This window comes from Mus pahari, chromosome 3, assembly GCF_900095145.1.
Source record: "Mus pahari chromosome 3, PAHARI_EIJ_v1.1, whole genome shotgun sequence".
NCBI lineage: Eukaryota > Metazoa > Chordata > Mammalia > Rodentia > Muridae > Mus > Mus pahari.
This window is the reverse complement of record NC_034592.1, coordinates 47,730,108-47,739,747: the sequence shown is the minus strand read 5'-3', so window position 1 is coordinate 47,739,747 and position 9,640 is coordinate 47,730,108. Positions and strand designations below refer to the sequence as shown.

The window sequence follows — 9,640 nt, the reverse complement described above, 5'->3', positions numbered from 1 at the left end:
TCTCTCTCTCTCTCTCTCTCTCTCTCCTCTCTCTCCCCCCCCCTCTGGATTCCACCAAACAGCAGATAAGAGGCAGGGCTGGTTCTTTCATACTTAATGCCCTAAGGACTGGCTTACCAGCAAACTCCCACATTCAGGGTCATATCTTCTATGTTGCGCAGATGAGGTGCAGGGCCTGCTCTCCTGAGTGCTGCCTTAGGTGAGGGGCAGGGCCAGCTCTCCTGCTTGCTGTAGATGTCAAGGGGTGCAAGGAAAGGAATATCTCTCCCTCACCCATGTCAACGGCAGGCAAATGGGGCCAACTCTCCTATGCTCACACCCTCCGGGTGGCTCACCCCTGCCCCTGCCACCATGATCAGCTTTACTGAGCTGCCTGGGTGAGGTACAGGGCCAGGTCTCCCAGTGGTGAGAGGGGAGCTGGGAGGAGGGGATTTCTTCCTCACCCATGTCACTGCCCGGGAGACAAGTAGCAGAGCCAGTTCTCCCATGCTCATTATTCTTAGGATGACTCACTCAAAATTACCACAACCATGGCCAGCTCTGCTGTGCCCCCTAGGTAACGAGTGGGATGCTCTTTGGAGTACTGCAGCTGGCTAGAAACAGGGTCAGCTCTCTTGCTCTCACATCCCCAGGGCCAGCTCTCCCACAATGCCCAGGTGAGGGACAGGTCCAGTTCTGCACAGCCCTCAGATACCAACATGTCTCCAAGCTACAGCTCAGAGCAGGGATATCTACCTGGCCTTTGGTGGCAACAGACCTCTGTTGCTGTAGGACCATGGACCCAGATGTGGCTCCCAGTGGCAGTAGAGTCCAGGACTCCGCCATGGTCCTAGATGGCATAATCAGCTACTCACATCAGGCTGTTCCTCGCTACCCTCCAGTCTTGAGTTCTTCATTGTGTCCACATCCTTCTGCTTCTCATTCTCTTCCAGTTCTGCACCACCTAGTGGCACCCAGGGCATCTGAGTGTCTGGGGTCATCTCAGGACAGGTCTCAGAAGTTCTATGCCCAGTTCATGTGTTATGGAATCAGGCAGGGGTCATCTGGGGCATGGTCTGCCCCATCTCAGGTCTGTGCAATGCCAAGCTGGTGTTCCCCTCTGGCTAGCACCCTGTCTGGGTCCAGGGTGGGCATCTCTGTCTCGCTTTTTTTTTTAGGGAGTGTTAGGCTAAAAATCACTCATGTTCACAGGTGACAACACTGAGGGTAGACACAGCTTCTCTTCTCTCTGTCACCTACTGACACACATGTGACACAGTAGCCACACCAGAAATGCCTCTAGGGACAGGTTTAAGTCTTTTTCTTATCCTCTCTCCCTTCATTCTTTCTTTTCCCTCTCTCTTTTTCCCGAGGAGTCATAGGTTAATATTTACACACATCATTTTCTCTAATGGTCAAACCAAGCTCTAGCCAGTGGACCTTTTGAGTGCCCCCGTGCTATGCACAGTACGGCCTCCTCATTTCCAACAAGATTCTCTGGAACCAGCATAAACCCCACCTCTGACTTCTCTCAGACCTTGGTTAATTTGATTTAGAAACTGAGGTCTACACTTTGCATTGTGCTTATGGCTTCTGAGACATTCTCAGTGGATAACTCAGGAATATCGTTTATAAGCCGTTGGATCCCTATGGAGGTTCAGAGCTCAATGGACAGTGGCAATAGAAGACATCACTATCAATGGTCTTATGAAAAGTGAGGTTCAGGGAAGATAACCTGACTTAGCTCTTAAGTACCAAAACTGGGTCTTGAACCAGGCCTGTAGCTTCCAAGACTTCAGCTAAGCTATTAATAGAAGAAACTTCCACGGCCCTTATGTTCACCAAGTACCTTTATCTATTTGGAAATGTTCCATAATGGCGATGATCCCTTATTCTTCTGGTTAGATACTAGAATTTGTTATTTTTAATACCCCAGGTAGGTGGACACACGGCCAAGTATTTGAATACACTAAGACTTCAATTTGAAAACTGGTATGAATATGTGGTTTGGTTACTATACAAATTTTATTTTGATGGTGGATGAAGTACAGATCGTTGGTAGTGGGAACCCCGAAGAAGGGTTCCTGGCATATGTTGCCTCAGAATCCAAAGTACAAACCACGTGATCTCTCAGTAGCAAAAGCAAACAGACACAAACAAAAACAAAAACAAAAAACAACTAAAAACAACAACAAAACACAAATAACAAATAACAACAAAAAGGAAAACAAAACACCAACCATCCACCCATCCAAGCAAACAAAGCCAGTGGGAAATTTGCTAGAGCAATCCTTCGGCATACAACAGCCAGTTTTGGGTGGAATATTCTGCAAGCCTGAGTGTTATGCTCTTGGTTTCAGTATTTCTTATGCTTAAACTGGTTGTTTATCTACCTCTGCTGTGTAAGTCTCTTTGCTTTGGCTGGTGGAGGATGCTGCTTTCCCTAGTGTATCCTGGCAGAAGTGTGTATGTCACGAATTTAGATCATTTCTGAGCTACGTTATAGCTTCTTATCCAGCTGCCCCCACCTTAAGTGAGCGGCTCTTACAGTAAATTCTTTACACGACTCTTCACCTTCTGTAATCAGTATGATGAAAGTGAAGGAGATGGACAGATTTGCCACTGCAAGAGGGAGAATGATGCCAGTGTCCCTGGGAAGTCTGTGCTATCTACAGCAGTGAAGAGCTGGCTTTGAGCCACAGTGAAGATGCTGTCATGTGAACACCACTTAATGCTCGCTGCCTCACCGTCTCCCCAACATTTTCGGGAGCTGATTTATGGTCCAGAAAGAACAAGTGACAGATTAAAAAAAAAAAGAAATAGTTAATTTTTATTGTAATATAGAAATGCAAGGTTGGACTCCTTTTGGAACAGACACATAGAGAACAAGAACTGGGGGGCGGTGGAGCGATGTATCTAGCTTAGAAGATTCTAGAGAAGAAATGACTACTTTTAATAAGCAGCCAGCCCATAATTCTTCTCTTCTAGATTTACATTTGCCTGTTAGAGAAACAAGTGGTTCTGCTGTCTTGACCTTCTGAGGGCAGATTCCTGGACTTGCAATGGCTGTCAATACCGCACATTGTAAATCTCAGGTCTCTAAGACTTACTGCTGCTGAACGTCCAGAGCAGATCCTGGGAGCCTGTTCAATCAACACTGCCGGTGAATGCCATTGCTTATGAATGCTCACCTCGCCAGGTGGATAGTGCGATGCTGGGGAGCTCCTTGGAGGAGAATCTGACCTCATTTTGTATCAGATGGTCTTTCCTGGAGTGGAGGCTAACCTGAGACCTGAGTGGGCATGAGCCAGTAGAGGGCACGAAGAGGAAGGGACCAAGTTTTCTGGGACCGTCTCTGTGTATTTTGGATGTGAGTGAAGAAGCGATAGGCCCAGCCTAGACTTCTGTGAATAGACAGAACATCTGAGGCTCTCTTCATTGCAAATAGGACACAAAGAACATCCCTATTTTCCAGGTAAGCTTGAGACTGACCTTTGAACAACATGATAGAAGCAAAAGTCAGCAAATTGCTTTTGGCTTCTCCAAAACTTAACTATTAATAGTTTGTCTCTGATCAGGAGTCTTACCGAGAACAAAAACACTCAGCTATACATGCTTGCTATGTTACTCATGGCTTTGTATAATGAAAATACAGGAAGAACTGAGACTCAAGTTTCAAATGTCAGATGCAATTTGTCAGACAGACAAGCTGCCTCAAATGAGACAAGTCAGGGTCCCAGCATTTACTGCAGCAAGGGAAGGTGGCTACGCAGTGGTTATAGTATTGAAGTATTAGCCACTGTTAGCTTTTCAGGCAGGATTTAACATCTTTACAGTTGTTATACTTCTCTTTATTGAAAACGGATATATGTATGTGTGTGTGTGTGTGTGTGTGTGTGTGTGTGTGTGTGTGTGTGTATGTATATGCATACATTTGTATGGGTATATTCTGATCAATTTTAACTGTTTTGAAAGATAAAATGGTGTATATTTGAAGGCAGGAAATGGTGAAAGGTGATTATAGTATGTACATATATTTTTGGCATTCTTGACATATCTAACTTCATTTTCCCCCCAATATTTTAGGCTATGACATGCATCTGCAATGATTTTCAAGTTGTCTTATGTCTCAAGAAAAAAAAACTGAGCATTAATGGATCTTTGCAGCTCAAACTTGTGCTATTTAAAAATCGATTATTAGCCGGGCATGGTGGCACACGCCTTTAATCCCAGCACTCGGGAGGCAGAGGCAGGCAGATTTCTGAGTTCAAGGCCAGCCTGGTCTACAAAGTGAGTTCCAGGACAGCCGGGCTATACAGAGAAATCTGGTCTCGAAAAACCAAATAAATAAATAAATAAAAAAAATTTAAATTAAAAAAATCAATTATTGCTGGAAATACAAATGGATAAAGAAATACAGGGATCGGAAGAAAGATCACAATCCTTCAAGCACCAGTTTAGGATGGTAAGGGGAGTGTCTAGCTTCTCGGAGGGGACACAGACCACCTGACTCCTCCCAATACTACTATTTCATACAGTGCAGGCTTATTGAGGAGTGGGTTGGTGGCTTCTTCCTGCTTTCACTCTTGATTAAAAAGAAGAGGGTAAGTAAAGGCGATTTGTTTTTCCTTGGGTGATATTCTTTCAGGTTTGGGTGCAGCTTGTGGGGTTATTGGTTTTTTGTTTATTTTAGCTTTTCATATGTTTACTATTCATCCCAGTTTCTTGACAAACTAAGAAAACGGGATAGGAAGCATCCTAATACTGTTTGACACTGTTCACAAGCTACTGGATCTTAGGAATCGCTCAATAACATTTAGATGCTGCCCTTACCAATGGCAAGCCTTCAAGCAGGAGAACCTACCCTTAAACGGAGGGTAGAGATTCCGAACAGTGTATTACTCTCCTTGTGCACAGTTAGAAACTATCAATAAACTCATGGCAAAATTAAATTGTGGTTTCCTTGAGCCCAGCAGAGATTACCCACTCATTCTTAAGTAAAAACTAACAATAATATTCACATTATTAAATAACAGTACGAATCTAACAAATTTCTTGTTCCTTTTAATCCATAAAAACTATTTTAATGTTTCTTTTATCATTTATTATAAATAATGTTTTATTAATTCTCTGAACAATTCATACTTTTATACAATGTACACTGATGATCTCCATCTACATCACCTCCTTCTGACTCCCACAATGTCTCTTTCTCCATTTCCTTCCTAATTTTATGCTCTCTAAAATAAATGTTGTCAACAATCTCCTGCAGCCAATTAGCATTGTCTACTTGCTCACAAATGTGAGGCCATCAACTAGAACATGGTCAACCTTCCAATGACTATGAACTCAAAGTCCTCTTGCTTCTCTTAGAAGCCATCAACTGCTAGTGATTCTTCCACCAAGTAATTCTCCTGCAGCCATGATTGAACTTTGACTGACTGATCTTGTGTAGGTATTGTACAGGTACTCACAGGCATTGTGGGATAACATTTACAATAATCATATCATGTCTAGAAGTCAGTATTTAACAACACACCTCCTTATCTATCAGCTCTTATACTCTTTCTGCTTTCTTTTTTGTAAGTTCTTTGAGCCTTGAATGGGAATGTATTGACATAGATAACTCATCCACAGCTGAACATTCACAATTTCTTATAGCATTATCTGCACTAATTGTTTTACAGCAAAAAAAAAAAAAAAAAAAAAAAGAGTAGCACCAACTTATGGTTGTAGAACAAACAAATATTTAAAAGGCAGTATGACAGCTTGACCATTTAGCAAATCATCAACAGTAGGATCTCCTAAGGACCGATGCTTTCCCACCTACAGGCTTTTGATCAGTTTTAGTACCAGGTATGAACTCTGTCCTGTAGAGCAGCCTCCTATCCTATCAGAAAGCTGTTGGTTATCTCCATAGTAATCGTACCATTATTGTACATTTGCACCAGATTTGCCTGGAAGGTCAGTTCTGTAGCATGCAGGGTCTAGCACTAAGTAGGACTGTTGATAGCTTTTCATTCCCAGCAGCACACATAGCATCTTCTGACACCATTTAAGTTAGCCATCAGAGAGAGTTTCCCAGTCCGTTGGAAACTGATTTCTTTATGTCTTTCCTGATTCCTAAGTGAGTGTACTCTTCACCAATAGGGTCTTACAATCTAGTTATACTGAGCAACAAAAAGCAATGGAAATAGCCTATATTGTTTGGGGTGACTCTGGGGCCTCACTGATAAATAATTCACAGTGAAGTGTCTGTGCCTGACACTAAAATTTTCATTTAATAACCCATGTCTTCTGGGAGCAGCATTGTCCATTCATGAAAGGTATGTCTGTTCAAACTCCCTTAAGTTATTATGGTAAAATATGTCACATGAAAGTTACCACATAAATAGTTCTTAACTCTGTATCCATAAATATGCTCACGGCATTGTGAAACTCTCACCTCCTTCCGTCTTCAGAACTTTTTTTTATTTCTTTCAAATAAAGGACTATAGTAGTCACCTAGTCTTCTCTCCTCTACCCTGTCACTGCTTTGTAATTCTAGAAGTCAGATGTTAATCCTTTCAGATGTTCATAAGTAAATAATGGCTGTCATCTGTGAATGAAGATGACTTTATGTCTTTTCCTGATCTACCTCTATCTCTTTCCTTTTCCTATCATATTGCATCAGTTGGGGGTTTTAGTTCTAGGAGGGAATATATTTTTCCTTATTCCTGATATTTATATCAAAGCTTCAGTTTCCTCTTGGTTGTGTATGATGTTACACGTAGCTACTTTTAAAATCACGTTAAATACGTTCCCCTGTTCCTGGTTTATCATTTTTTAAATTGTGAATAGATTTTAGATCATTGTTAAATGCTTTTGGAAGCATTTTCCAATACAACCATTTAACTCTAATTCTTTATTTGAGATGCCGAGCTAACTGATTTTAAACTGTTGACTCAGCCTTGCATTCCTGGAAATAACTTTAAGTAATCATGGCATAATTCTTTTTAGATACTGTTACATTCATTTTGATAATATTTTTGAAGCCCATGAGAGATATTCATTAATTTTCTTTTGTTGCGAGATCTATTTGGTTCTAGTATTAAGATAATGTTAGCAAGACAGGATGAGTTAGTGATTTCTCTGTTTATATCTTCTTGAAGAATTTATAGAAGGTTGATATAAGTTCTTCCTCAAGGGCTTGGCAGAATTTACCAATGAATCTGTCTTGTCCTGTTACCTGATAACTTGGAAAGTTATTGATCATTTATTCAATCTTCTTAATATTTATGCATTTATTCACATTGCTTATATATTTTTGTATAAGTTTTGGCAGATTGTGTCTTTTAAGGAATTGAATCATTTCACATAATTTATCAACATGTGGGCCAGAGTTGTTCAGTTTTCCTCCACTGTCCTTCACTGTCCTTCCTCTACTGTCCTTCAAAGTTGTTCAGTTTTCCTCCATTGTCCTTCATAAGACATTGATGACAACCATAGTTGTAGTGTGTGTGTGTGTGTGTGTGTGTGTGTGTGAGTGTGTGTGTGTGTGTGTGTGTGTGTGTGTGTGTGTGTGTGTGTGTGTGTGTGTGTGTGTGTGTGTGTGTGTGTGTGTGTGTGTGTGTGCATGTGTCTGTGTGTGTTATGCTGCATGTGGTGCTTGCACACGAATGGGCAAATATGCATGTCTGGGTGAGCCAACAAAGAGCTCAGAGAGGAGACTGGATTCCCGTCTCTGTAACTTTCGGCCTTGTCATGAGACAGGGTCTTTCATTGAGCCGAAAGCTTGCCATTTTGGCAAGGCTGACAGTCATTGAACTCTCAGCACCTGCCTGTCTCTAGCCTCCAGTACTGGGTTCCAAGCTCACACAGCCATGGCTTCCTTGGTTGTTACATAGGGGCTGAAAATTCAAACCCAAATCCTAATGAGCCTACAGAGCCATATCTCTGCAGATCCTGATTTAAACATCCTTATTAGCCTTTAATCTTTAAATTTTCATACAAAATGTCCAAGTCTTGTCATAATTCTAACCTCAGCTTTCCGGTGCCCTTTGCATGTGCTCCTAGTCCATTGGGGTCATCTAGAACTTCTTTTACTATGAGGAAAGGAGAAGCAGCTGAAACATTAGCGCGTGGAGGGATAATGTTTTACCTTCACGATTCTGGCAATTAACATTTTACTAGATGACAAGCATGCTAGGTTCTAATATCTCCTTGGAGATCAATGTTTAATAAATGTAAAAGAATGGATACCTTATGTTCTTGTAATTCCTACTGGGGAAACCAAAACTGGGAGAATGTGGAGGATGATTATGAGTTTGTATACTCAAAGCCGAGAGGATGGCTTAAGGACAGCTCTTACTACTAGACTCAAGTGCTTACTCAGCCCAGAATACAAAGCCAGAAGAATATTTCTCCTCTCTGTTCTATCCCTCTCTGGTGCCAGCGCCTGTGGGAGGAGGAAAAGGGATTGTGCTTTAATTTCTTGTGATGAATGGCCAAGGCAGCGCTTCCTCTTTGCACTTCCTCTCCTCAACACTAGGCAAGCATGGAGCCTCTCTTACTGGCTCTGGCTCTGGCTCTGGCTCTGCCTCTCCAGACACTCCCCCGTCCCCAATCCACACCTAGTTCAGCACTGTTATGAGGCTATTATTCTCAAAACCAAGGAAAACAGACAGGAAGTCCCAATATACCACATTTAACTGATCTTAAAATAAATATGCTCAGAAAGGGGAAAACAGACAAATTTCTTGCCACATTAAGTTTGGTTTCTGACAACGAGTCTTCCCTCCCCGCTTCAGAATTACATTAAAAAAAAAAAAAAAAAACTAGAATTATGCAGTAGAAGAAAGGTACTTCCCACTCTGAGAATATGCGACATTCAGAAAACAGTATCTGTGAAGTGACTGCTTCAACAACAATTTCATTTTAAGTGATGAGATTTAGGAAGACAGCCCAATTCTCCCTCCCACTCCATCCATATTTAGAAGATCAAGTGTTCCAGATTCAAGTGCAAAGAGGGGAGAATTTCTTTGTGGCTTATTAACATGCAGGCAACCTGAGCTTGGTAAGGATAGGGACTAGGGCTCTTGTTCCTAGTGCAAGCTCCCACTTCCTCTGGAAGATACAAAGGGAGAGGATTGTAGTCTACTTAACATTTGAAACAGGGCTTCTCCTAGAGAGATTCCAACTTAGCTGGGAATCAACAAGTATTTAACCTTCTTTAAAATCAGAATGTTCTTCATCTATTCCAGATCACCCAGCACCTGAATATATTTTTAAGTTCTGCCAAAAGGAAAAAAAAAAAAAAAAAGAGGGGAAGAAGTTCACCCAGGAACAGAGCTCAGCACTGACATTTCAGTGGAGTCCAATAACGGATAAGACAATAACACAAACCCCTCTGGGCCATGCGTATAGGTAAGCCTTCCTCCAGCATCAACAAATACATACAAAAGAAATTCCAGACAGGGTCCATAACACCTGTGACTGTTTTCATGTTCTATCCCTTACCAGTGTAGCTTGGTTATGTTAGCCCACTCCTCGAAATCTGATTTAATTTAGATCTTTGATGCCATTCCAAAAAGACTCATATAATAAGGCATAGTCCCTAGGTCAAGAAATGGTCCTTAGCTCAAGGCATGGTCCCTAGTACAAGGCATGGTCCCTAGTACAA

The 9,640-nt window shown here is 41.7% G+C and overlaps 1 non-coding gene across 1 annotated transcript; it reads right to left on the bottom strand.

The window, feature by feature from the left end:
- Positions 1-1,159: 1,159 nt before the first annotated feature.
- On the bottom strand, positions 1,160-1,289 carry LOC115063729. Its single transcript, XR_003843609.1, has one exon. It is a non-coding gene; the product is annotated as a small nucleolar RNA SNORA17 (small nucleolar RNA).
- Positions 1,290-9,640: the final 8,351 nt, after the last annotated feature.